This window comes from Populus trichocarpa, chromosome 4 (genome assembly GCF_000002775.5).
Source record: "Populus trichocarpa isolate Nisqually-1 chromosome 4, P.trichocarpa_v4.1, whole genome shotgun sequence".
Taxonomy (NCBI): Eukaryota; Viridiplantae; Streptophyta; class Magnoliopsida; order Malpighiales; family Salicaceae; genus Populus; species Populus trichocarpa.
The window spans coordinates 649803-662847 of NC_037288.2; the positions used below are offsets into that span (position 1 = coordinate 649803).

The 13045-nt window shown below is 35.2% G+C and overlaps 1 long non-coding RNA gene across 3 annotated transcripts; it reads left to right on the forward strand.

Annotated features, from left to right (window-relative positions):
- The first annotated feature begins 3331 nt into the window (after positions 1 to 3331).
- LOC18109563 (uncharacterized) lies at positions 3332 to 10252 on the forward strand. Of its 3 annotated transcripts, none has more exons than XR_002981548.2 (4): positions 3332 to 6197; positions 6423 to 6532; positions 6660 to 6733; positions 9644 to 10252. It is a non-coding gene; the product is annotated as an uncharacterized LOC18109563 (long non-coding RNA). The 3 variants fall into 3 exon arrangements; XR_002981546.2 differs by having other exon boundaries at positions 3334 to 5544; XR_002981545.2 differs by having other exon boundaries at positions 3334 to 6532.
- The last annotated feature ends 2793 nt before the right edge of the window (positions 10253 to 13045 follow it).

Sequence of the window (13045 nt, forward strand, 5' to 3'; positions counted from 1 at the left end):
CCATTACACTACCAAACATCGGAAAAAAATTTACTTTCCAAAAGAAAACTACTTTTCAGCAAACAAACGAGGCATAGATGCTATTCTCGTGCGATGCTATGGGCTTGTGGCAAATTTATACATTTTTATAGGTTTGTTAAAAAAAATCATAAAAAAATTATATGAAGAAAAATTGTTGCAATCCACAATATTTTAAAGGAAAAAAACTATAAAGTTAAATTTTCAACCAACTTAATATTAAAAAACTAAAATCGACAAAGATAATTTTGGAAAAAATCATACAAAAAAAACAAAAAGAAAAAAATCATGCAGGAAAACACTGTAGCAATCTATAGTATTTCGTGAGGAAATCTACAGTTGTAATTCTCAACCAGTTCAATATTAAAAATAATAAAATCGATAAAGATAATTTTGAAAAAAATCATAACAAAAAAAATCATGTGGGGAAACACTGTACTAATCCACAGTGTTTTAAGAAAAAAACTACGAAGCTAAATTCTCAACCAACTCAATATAAAAATTTAAAATCGATAAAGACAATTCTAAAAAAAATATAAAAAATCATAAAAAAAACCATGTATGGAAACACTATAGCAATCTACAGTGTTTTAAAGAAAAAAATTACAAAGCTAAATTCTTAACAAGTTCAATATTAAAAAAATAAAATTGACAAAAACAATTCTAAAAAAAACCACAAAAAATGAAAAAAAATGAAAAGAAGAGAAGAAAATTTTGGAAAAAAAAGCAAAAAACAACATACGGGGAAAGTTAAAGTTAAATTCTCAACCAGCTCAATATTAAAAAAAAATTCGACAAATATAATTTGAAAAAAACATGTGGAGAAACACTGTAGCAAAACAAAAACCATGTGAGGAAATATTGTAGTAATTTACAGTGTTTTAAAGATAAAAACTACAAAGCAAAATTCTCAACTAGCTTAATATGAAAAAAAATAAAATCGACAAAGATCTTTTTGGAGAAAAAAAGAAAAAAAAATCATAAACAAAAAAAAAATCACGTAGGGAAACATTGTAGCAATTCATAATGTTTTAAAGAAAAAACTATAAAACTAAATTCTTAACTAATTCAATATTAAAAAAAATTAACAACGATAATTTTGAAAAAAACACAAAAAAAATATATAAAAAAGAAGAAGACAATCTTGGAAAAAAAAAAGAAAAAAAACATGTAAAATGAAAAAAATATGGGGAAAATTGAAAAAAAATATGGGGAAAAATAAAAAAACAAAAAAAACAAAAAAAACATGAAGAAAGTTACATTACTTTCCCATGTATTTTAGAGTATTACTTAGAGCCCGTTTGGCTCTACAGCTGCGTTTTATTTAAAACGCAGTCGCAGCCGTTTGATTAAAGAAAAAGGAGGCATACTATTTACTGGATCCCACCTCTTTTCTACGTTGGAAACGCAGTATTTGAAATGCAAGAATTCCTTGTTTTTTTTGCACTGTTCACGTTAATTGCATTGTTCAATAAACAGTGCAATTAACATGAGTAGTGCATAGTGATAAGAGAATTGCACTGTTCACTTAAAAAATAGTGAACAGTGCAATTCTCTTGCACTGTTCACTTGCACTGCGTGGACACTTTTTTTTTTTAGTATGTTAATTTTTTTTTAGTGTGTTAATTTTTTTAACATTTTTTTTTTAAAAACTAGTTTAGAGTGAATTTTATACATGATAATATTTTATCTAATTTTATTACACGCTAAAAAATTATGAAAACTGTAGTTCTTGTCGGATGTATTTCGTACGTAATGGAATTATAGATGGTTCATGGAATAATAAAAAATATTTTATATAAAGTATGATTTATTTCATGATATAATAGCAATAGTTAAATCCATAATATTTAAATTAAAAATCATCAATATTAATATATATTTTTTAAAAATATTTTATAACCTCAATTTTAAAAGAATTCTTAACCAAACACATTAAACTACTTTTTCTTCAACCTCAATTTCAACCACAATTTTAACCAAACACCTATTTTTTCAAACCAACCTCGACTAAAAATACTTTTTATAAAACAACTTTTTTTTAACCACAACCACAATAGCTACCGCAATACCAAACACACTTTTAATGTTCTAGCATGCTTTTTTTCTTCTAAAAATGCTATTTTTATATATCTTTTAAAAAATTGAATTTTAAAAAACTGTAAAAACCTTTAAAATATATTTTTAAAATTTAATATAAATAAATTATGACATATACAATAGCGCAACTGTAATATGACAACATGAACTAATCAATAAAATAAAATAAAAAAGTTAAAGTTTTGCATTGTGAATGCTTTTGAGGCGAAACATGGTAGGGTATTCTTTTTTCAGTCAACAATGAAAATGTCTCGTGACCACTCAATAGCGAGAATACAAAATTGTCCTTCAGTTGAAGGTAGCGAATTATTTTTCAAGATTAAATGATAGAGATAGAGGGGTATGCCAGTAATTAAACTAGATTAGTTTTCTCAGAGGGTATAATGTAATATTTTCGTCTCTCTCATCTCACAACACAGAACAGGACATGAACGCGCAACACAGAACAGGTAATTGAGCGCGTTGATTTTTTTATTTTTATTTTTTTATATATAATTTTAAATCGTTTTAATATATTAATTTAAAAAATAATTTTTTAAAAATAAAAAATATATCATCAATAAAAAAAATATTAATATTAATAATTTTTAATTTAAATATTACAGATTTAACTATTGCTATTACATCATGAAATAAATAATACTTTATATAAAATATTTTATATTATTCATTAAATTATTTACAATTTCATTACGTATGAAATACATTCGAAAAAAACTACAATTTTTATAAATTTTTTAAGAGCACAACAATATCAAGTAAAATATAATAAGAAATAAAATTGGGATTGCAATTAAATTCTATATCATCAAGCAATCTCCGTCTAATTTATATAGTATTATTAAATAATATTTAATATTAGTTTTTTTAAATAAAACACAATTAAAAATAAAAAATAATTATTTTTATTTTTATTTTATCAGGTCGGATCTGATTCAATGCATTTTTAACTTTAAACTTGATCTAATTCGGTCTGAACAGTAAAAAAATATCTTTACTGTTCACATGATCGGATCATGTGATTCTTCTCACGAGGGAAGCAGCAAAATTAGAGGATCCTACAAGCATAAAACACTTTTTTTTTCTTAACCAAACGGTAGTGCAATCGTAGCGACATCACCAAACGCTCACGTAATATTTTCGCCCCACCCCCCTTTTCGTCTTTTTCCGTCATATTTAGCTCAGATATATAACTACCCCCCCCCAACTATTTTGCTTCAGACCCCCCCCGTCGACGAAGAGGAGGATCCTCAGACCCCCCCGTCTCCCAGCCGAAGAGGAGGATCCTCAGACCTCCCCCGTCGACGAAGAGGAGGATCCTCAGACCCCCCCGTCTGAGCTAATATGTTGCTCAGCCGAAGAGGAGGATCCTCAGACCCTTGCTCAGACGAAGAGGAGGATCCTCAGACCCCCCCGTCTGAGCAAATATGTTGCTCAGCCGAAGAGGAGGATCCTCAGACCCCCCCGTCTCCCAGACGAAGAGGAGGATCCTCAGACCCCCCCGTCTGAGCAAATATGTTGCTCAGCCGAAGAGGAGGATCCTCAGACCCCCCCGTCTCCCAGCCGAAGAGGAGGATCCTCAGACCCCCCCTTCTGAGCTAATATGTTGCTCAGCCGAAGAGGAGGATCCTCAGACCCCCTCGTCTCCGCAAGCTATTGTGCTCAGACGAAGAGGAGGATCCTCAGACCCTTGCTCAGCCGAAGAGGAGGATCCTCAGACCCCCTCGTCTGAGCAAATATGTTGCTCAGCCGAAGAGGAGGATCCTCAGACCCCCCCCGTCTGAGCAAATATGTTGCTCAGACGAAGAGGAGGATCCTCAGACCCCCCCGTCTCCCAGCCGAAGAGGAGGATCCTCAGACCCCCCCGTCTGAGCAAATATGTTGCTCAGCCGAAGAGGAGGATCCTCAGACCCCCCCGTCTCCCAGACGAAGAGGAGGATCCTCAGACCCCCCGTCTGAGCAAATATGTTGCTCAGCCGAAGAGGAGGATCCTCAGACCCCCCCGTCTGAGCTAATATGATGCTCAGCCGAAGAGGAGGATCCTCAGACCCCCTCGTCTCCGCAAGCTATTGTGCTCAGACGAAGAGGAGGATCCTCAGACCCCCCCGTCTGAGCAAATATGTTGCTCAGCCGAAGAGGAGGATCCTCAGACCCCCCCGTCTGAGCAAATATGTTGCTCAGACGAAGAGGAGGATCCTCAGACCCCCCCGTCTCCGCAAGCTATTGTGCTCAGACGAAGAGGAGGATCCTCAGACCCCCCCGTCTGAGCAAATATGTTGCTCAGCCGAAGAGGAGGATCCTCAGACCCCCCCGTCTCCCAGACGAAGAGGAGGATCCTCAGACCCCCCGTCTGAGCAAATATGTTGCTCAGCCGAAGAGGAGGATCCTCAGACCCCCCCGTCTGAGCTAATATGATGCTCAGCCGAAGAGGAGGATCCTCAGACCCCCTCGTCTCCGCAAGCTATTGTGCTCAGACGAAGAGGAGGATCCTCAGACCCCCCCGTCTGAGCAAATATGTTGCTCAGACGAAGAGGAGGATCCTCAGACCCCCCCGTCTCCCAGCCGAAGAGGATGCACTCTAGGTGTCGTCTCTCTCATCTCACAACACAGAAGAGGACTTAAGGGTGGTTAAATTTCTAATTAAGAACAATACTTATAAGAATTGGGTATCAGGTCTCCCAGCCGAAGAGGACGCACTCTAGGTGTCGCCTCTCTCATCTCACAACACAGAAGAGGACTTAAGGGTGGTTATCCTTTTGATTGCTTTAATTTGTTTTTGGGAGTTTGTTTGGATCTGTAACAGATCTGCCACACATGCTTGGTTATTGACGGTCTTTGTTATTTTTTTTTTTATCGATTATCATGGCCTCAGAACTCCAGGTCGTCTTTTTTCTTCTTTCACATTTACTGCTCAGACTCGCACCCCAAAGGAGGACTTGTTCTAGATTTGTAATTATCATGGGGGTTATTGGCAAGATACATATGGCTATGTTTATCCTCTTAATGATTTGATTTTTTAGTTGATTTTCTTGAGTTCTTCTGTTTGTGCTGAATGAAAAAAAAATAAAAATACAGCCTTCTGGATGTCAATTCAGATAAGTTGTTAGATCTTTGGAATTGTGATCTCCAATCTCTTTGTTGATATTCAGCTTTTGAATCAGCACAGGCATAAAATTCATGAACTTGACAGATGAAGTTTTGACTAATTGATTCTTTTTTGTTCTCTTGAATTTATACAGATGGTGGATAAAACATTTGATGATGGCTAAAGATACCGGGTGGGTGGAAACTCTGTAACATAGCATGTCCTTGTCCCAGGAACTTCTGAATAATACTGAAACCTCATGTTGATGAAACTGCAAAGAAGCTTCTTGAAGATAAATTTTCTTTAGGACCAGTGGTTCAGAAACTCTGCGCTTTTGCTTGGTTTGTTACTGGACAAAATGCTTTCAATCACCATTCCCTATCCATTGCCTGATCTAAAAGATGCAAGTTAATCAGTGGATTTTTTTTTCCTTTCAAATTCATTTATCTTTTTATTGGAAAACGTAGCAATCTTCTAATCCTTTATCTATTTGTTGTTCTTTTCAAATTCTCATCACAAATCATGATCTCTCCTGGTAGATAGTTGTCTCGCTCATAGTCCTTAATAAATCTTCAATATAATTGTTCTTCTTTCCAGTAAGCCTTTGCCTAATTATTCAACTTTTTTAAACAGACACCTTTTAGGATTTTGGTCTGCCTCTCTCTCAACCTTGAATTTATTTATTTTTTTGGGGCAAGATTCTCACTGTCTATTCTTAAAGTTCAATAACTATTAAATTTTAATATAGCTAATTGTTTCTGATAGAATGCTACCAAAAAGAATAGTTACGGGAAGAGGAGATTAAAACCTTAACGCCCAAATTTTACATTTGGGTAGATGCGAATGTGAGTTTAGCATTACTATGGCATGGTAGATGCTTCATGCATGCTCTGCAACTGCATTAAGTTGCAGTGGCATATGGGATAAAACCAGAATAAGTGGTTTTCATTCTTTGACACCAGCCATTGAATAGTTCTGTTTTTGTTCTAGAGAGGTATTGGAAATTAAACTTTGGCTCGTTTCTCCTAAAAAAATACAGCCCTTTTGGGTGTCTGTTCAGAAAAGTTGTTAGATATATGTGGATTGTGATCTCCAATCTCCTTAATGTCTTTCATCTTTTGAATTGGCACATGCATAAATTTCATGAATTTGACGAAGATAAAAGTTTTGACTAATGGAGTCTCTTTGTTCTCTTGAATTTATTGGGATGCTGGAGAAGACAATTGATGATGGCTAAAGATACTATGAGGGTGGAAACTGTGTGCTATAGTGTGTCCTTGTGCCAGGAAATCACCTTTCCCTATCCATTGCCAGATCTAAAGATGCAAGGTAATCGGTGGATTTTGTTTTTCCAAATTCATTTATCTGGAGAAAATTGCGAACTTAAAATCCTTTATCTGTTTATTATTCTTTTCAAATTCTTTTCTATTCATTTCTTTTTTGTTCTTTTATGCAGAATTTATTTGAAAAAAAAAATGTAGCAGGTTAAAATGAGGTTCTCATCACAAATTATGATCTCTCCTTTATCAGGTAAAACCTTTTTTTTTTGTGTGTGCGTGCTTTGATATAAATCATTATGTCCTCTAATTCACTTTATTTAAATTGATTTATCAAATTTGTGTTCTAATTTAATGAAAATGAAATTTATCATTATGTGCTCTAATTTTTGGCCTTATTTGAAAAAAAGAGAAAAACATATTTTCCTTAGTTTACTGATTTTCCACCTTCCTCTTTATGTACTCCATCCGTCCTATTATTATTGGCCCTTTTGCAATTTGTAGGTGTTCCATTTTATTTCAAAGTCAAAGTTTTATGGCTATCAAAATTCCTGTTGCGTCCTTTAGAGGACATTTTAATATACAATGCAAGAATGCATAGCAGTTAAGACAACTTAAGGGTTAAAAAAGAATAGCATACTAGAGTCATTTTCCTTACTTTACTGATTTTCCCCCTCCCTTATTATGTACTCCATCCTATTGCTATTGGCCCTTCTGCGATTGCTAGTTGTCTTATTTTACAAAACTATCAAAATTCCTATTGCATCCTTTAGCACCTTTTAAATTTTTAATACAAGAATGCATAGTAGTTAAGACACCTTACGGTTGAAAAAAGAATAGCATGCTAAAGCCAACTCTAATTAATGGACTGTTGGTGCTTCCTTAAACCTTGTTTTTTTTTTTTTTTTTTTTTTGCAAAAGGGCCAATGTTAATGGCATAGAGGGAGTAGAATTTTCAAACGTTAAGGTTTGCTTTTTTAAGCTCAAGTGGTTTGAAAGGAACGTGCTTTTATCATGTTAAAATGATCTTAAACCAATATATCCTTTGTGCTAATCTGACTCATCCTGAGATTACTAATGACTTGGTAGATAGTTTTCTCACTCTTAGTCCTCAATAAATCTTCAATAATTGTTCTTCTTTACAGTAAGCCTTTTCCAAATTATTTCAACTTTATTAAACACTCCTTTTATGTGTTTTGTTTCTCACTTTCTTTCCACTAAACAATAATTCCTTGGCAGAAATTGTATGATAGCATGGCAATCCAATTAAGGTGTCTTATGAAATCCGGATTAGGAGTGTGGTCTACCTCTCTTAACCTTGAATTTCTTTATTTTTTTGGTCAATTTTTTTACTGTCTACTCTTAAATTTCGATAATCATATTTCTTTATTCATTACCTACTATTATATGAAAAGTAATTAACTTTTAGCATAGCTAATTGATTGGTGCCCAGAAGCCCAATACAAGTCATTACAAAGTCAAGCACACAATCGATTTAGAGAAATACCATAGCAGATTAAAACCCTAAACAATCTCTGATTTATAAAATAAGAAAAAAAAAACATAAAAAAGCTTGCTCACAGAACTCCAGCTACTAAGAGATCTTGAGAGACGACCTCATTGCTGTATCTCAAGAACCTTACAAGTAAGTTTTTTGTTTTTGAATTTCTATTTTGAGTCATGAAGCTCAATCGCTAAGTGAATTTGTTTGTTATTCATGGGTTCATGTCTGTAGTCTTTTTCTGGTTAGGAGTTGTTGAGATTTCTTGTATAGACACATGTGACAATGGTAGATCTTAGTCTCTGTCCCATAAATGAAGCTATGGTTTAAGAAATTGGGGGTTTTGTGGTTTAGAGCTCAAAAGAATCTAGAGTTAAGTTCAGTAGTTGAACTATCCAGAGATAGGAGAGTAGAGAAGGATTAATACAATCAAGTATTCGATGGAATATGTAAGGTAGGTGAAGTGTTTGAAGAAAAGACTGAGAAAAGAAAAGATGAGATATAAAAAAGAAGCATTATTAAAGGAATAGAATAATTACAAAGAATTCAGGAAGAAATCACAATGCTCCAGAATGAATATAATTTTATCTTTGCTTCCTATTTACACAAGCACAAGTTCACCCACTTGAACTAACTGTTTATCCCCTAATTATAACTGTCACCCAAACAAACTACTAACCCTCTTAACAAACACTTTATAAGAACTGCTATGACATGTATGACTATGATGTTACCCCTTTGATCTTTGTTATTGATCCTTGTCCAATGTCATTGATGTAACCCTCCATTCCTGACTCGGCACCTGTCATATGAATCTTAGCATCTCCTGCAACCCTGTCCTTGTCATTGATTCTGGTCCAGTGTTATCCTCCATTCCTGACTCAGCACCTGTCATATGAATCTTAGCATCTCCTCCTTGGAGCTGGAAATTCTTGTGACAAAACACTGCATATCTGGTTGCTGTCCTCTTAGAATTATAAGGCACGTTTGCAATGTGTCTGGCAACGTAATTCATAATATCTGCAGAGTTATGTTCAAGGATGAAATATTCACTAACATCCAAACAGGTTGCAATTTGGTCAAGAATTCCTTAAATGACTTACAAACGGTAAGAATTTTACCCTTAAACAACCCATTGCCTTTAGGCGCTTTCACAAACCCATCTCTTTTCTGCTTCTTGTGTCATGATCAATGAGTTTTGGCAAACCACAGCTCCTCTCTTCAACCCTTGCTGCTGCTACATAGATCTCTTGTAAGATTATTTTGATCTTTTACTTGAAACAATAATGCCCAAATTCTACATTTGGGTAGATGTGAATGTGAGTTTGGCAGTACTATGGCACGGTAGATGCTTCATGCATGCTCTGCAACTGCATTAAGTTGCAGTGGCATATGGGATAAAATCAGAGCAAGTGGCTTCCATTCTTTGAATCGACGTAAGCTGGTTTATGGGCTTTTGTTTGGCACGAATCATGTGGCATGCATGGTGAAGGGTTCCAGTCCCACCCCTCCCTTCCCCACTTCCCCCCTTCCCTTCTCCTCAAAACAAACTCTGCAAGTAGTTGCAGCATTTATTTTCATCCTGATCACTCTTTTAGTTAAACTTTGTACATGCATTACTTGTTTATGTGGTCTAAAGCAGTTTTCGTTTTTAATTGATAGGGGAATGGCAAGACATGGTTGGTTTCTCCCTGCTACTGGAGTACTGGCCACCATTATCCAATTGAAACCCGAAACTCTCACTCCATCTATTGTAAACGATGCTATCATAATCATGGGTGTTGTTGCTGTGCTCATCCATGTTGTATGCAGTGCATTTGAAGATATACTTGAAGCTGGCCACTTCAAATCAATTGCTGCTGGCACCGGTCGCCTGGCCAGAGCGCTTGCCATTACTCTACTACTCATAATCTGCGTCCCAAAAATTTGGTGGTTTCTTCTTTCGGCATGGGTGTTGTTCTTTATATGGGTAACATATACTTTACGTGAGGAATTGTCAAAATTGTGTGAATCGCTATACAATGCAGTTCGCCTTCGCCACGGCCAAGAGCCAAATGAGTTGCCAGTGTAACCATACCGAGCCATTGAAGAGAATTACGGTTGATGAAAGACTGTAGTCTATATATATATATATATAATTGCGTGGTGTGATTGAAATTACAAGTGCTATTTTTACTAGTATGGCCGCAACTTGGTAACGTTATCTGTAATATATTGTTTGAATACTTGCTTTAAGAAAAAGAAAATAATCCAAAATGCCTATTTAAAGTATGTAGAAGCTCCCGAGTTCTTGTTACTCTTTTTTATCTTCACCATCTCACATCTCTCTTGCTACCTTCAACAAAAAATTGTAGTTTATTATATGTTGTTGACTTCCCTTTCCATTATTTATCAATTTTTAATGGATGGTGATTTCTCTTTCTGCCTTAATTAATCAATATTTATTAACGTATTTGGAGTAATTTATTTAATAGGAAAATCAGGTTAAAAACGTAACTTATTTTAAACTAAACAAATTTTATTACATAGAATTAAAAGGGCCGGGGATTGGCCCATGGAGACTACTTTAATTTATATTGTTTGGTATTATGATTTAATCTGTTATTTAAATTGATTTCGTGTTTAACATAGAGAGAGAGAGAGAGAGAGAGAGAGAGAGAGAGACACACACACACACACACACCCCAATGAATCTGTAAAATTGTCATCCCATTAACATAGCTTCAAATCAATTGAATTCAAAACAATTTTGAGGAGGCATTCCTATTATGCACCTGATCAATTTTGATGAATGTGCATGTCTTTCTTCTTTTTCTCAAAAAGTAGGCATAATTCCTATTTTGTACCTGATCAATAAGAAAATCAACTTTATTAGTAATGTTTTTTTTATCATGGGAACCAATCAAAACATTTTTAATGCATGACAGGTATAATGGAAATATTATGAATATATCCGTCATTAGTGTTTGAACTAAAAATATCACTCGCTCTCATCAATGTTTAATAATTAATTCAATACTGAGTCAAATTTCCTGTCTTTTCTAGACCAACTGATCAATCTTGTGACTATGCATTTGCTCATCTGAACTAAAATATCATTCCTTCTTCATATTTTTCCAAGTTAAATTAAAGAAAATAAAAATCTCAATCATTTAATCTAGCACTGTCAGCACATTAGTATATCTGTAACAAGAGCTCAAATGAAGCTCTTGCACGACATTAATGAAGAATTGTTTTGGAACCAATGCGGTCATTACATTACGTTGCAATATTACCTCGCTAACATCACTGTGCAAGTTCCCATTATTTATTTTAATGAAGACATTACTCTATAAATATGTTTAAGGGATCATAAGAAAGTGATTAAGAGCTCTAGCTAATATAGGTTCTAGTTAGCACGTAGTATTGCACAAACTTTAAGCCTGCACTACATCATTAAATAGTTTTATCGACGGATTAATTCTGTCGGTGTGAGACATAAAAACCGTCGGCAATACTTTTACCGACGGATTCGCCGACGGAATAAGTCCGTCGGAGGCATGATCATCGGTAATTTTTCTTTCCGTCGTCAATTTTGTCGGTAATTACAAAAAACCAAGCACCGACAGTATTACAGATGGCTAAGTACCAACGGAATAATTCCCGCGAGAAATTTACCGACGGAATAATTCCATCTATATTTTCAACGGTAATTACCGACGGACTATCCATCGGCGATTGTGGCATGGGCGGTAAATATTTCAGACTTTGTCAAATACCGACGGAATACATCCGTCGGTAATAGTCATGGTCAATACCGATGGAATTGATCCGTCGATGATTGCGGCACGGCCCGTAAATTTTTTTCAACTCTCGGTAAAATATCAACGGCCTGGTTCCCTCTGTAAAGCCATCGGTATTTATTTAAAATATTTATTTAAAAATTATTTATTAATAGTAATAAAAACTTAATAACCAAATAAATTTGTATTAAATATTAAAAATGTAAAAATAATGTTAAATAATATTCATCGAAATATTCATTACAAATTTAATGTTTTAAAAAACAAAATTAAACTAATTAAAATAGCGGTGGAGCTGGAGGAGGAGGTTGGTTGTTGCCGGGACCGTACAGCCAAAAAGGAGCAGCACATGGATCATCACCCATCTTTGATCTAATCTCCATGACCATTTGATGGAGTTTAGCATAATCCGTTGAGAGGCGTTCATATTATTGTTTCAAGGCTAAGAACCCCTCTGACTGTGTGCTTGATATTGATGGAGAGCTCTCAACGGTTGAGACACTACGGGCCGACCGTAATTTTTCGGCCGTAGTGTTGGAGAGCCCTTAGACCCGATTTTTATCGGGTCCACTAGACGATCTGACCTCCATCCACAAGTCCAGATCGAAATTGAGAGGTCATCCTTTCATTGTGCCTGGTACTTGCTGTTAACATAGGCAGTAGTTGTTATTGATAGAAATACAGCTGAAATAAGAGTGTAATTATAGGATAAGTATCTTCCTATAATTTAGGCCTAAATTATAGGAATGTGATGTAAATCAGGATTGATGTAAATCAGGATTCCTTCCTATTTAAGGAACGAGACTCTCATGTAAAGGGATGGATTCAGCCAATTTGACATGGTATCAGAGCTATACCTTTGAATTTGTATTCCAAAATCCGGTTCTTTCTTGTTGTTCTCGGTTTCTGGATTATTATGGATCAGTCCTAGATACATAGGACTCTCGGTCTCCTAGCTCTTTGCAATCAGTCCTAGATACAGAGGACTCTCAGTTTCTTGGTTCTTTTGGTTTGGTTCTCGGTTGTCAGCTGAGATTTGTATTCTCCTTGTTCTGTGATTTTTTATGTATCACTACAAAGATGTCAAACAATTCTGATCTGTTTGGTGTCCGATTTACTGGGAAGAATTATTCTGCTTGGGAATTTCAGTTTCAAGTATTTGTCACAGGAAAAGAATTGTGGGGTCATGTGGATGGGAGTGATCCAGCCCCTACTGATGCTACAAAACTGTCTTTATGGAAGGTCAAGGACGCTTGGGTAATGTCCTGGATACTAGGGTCAG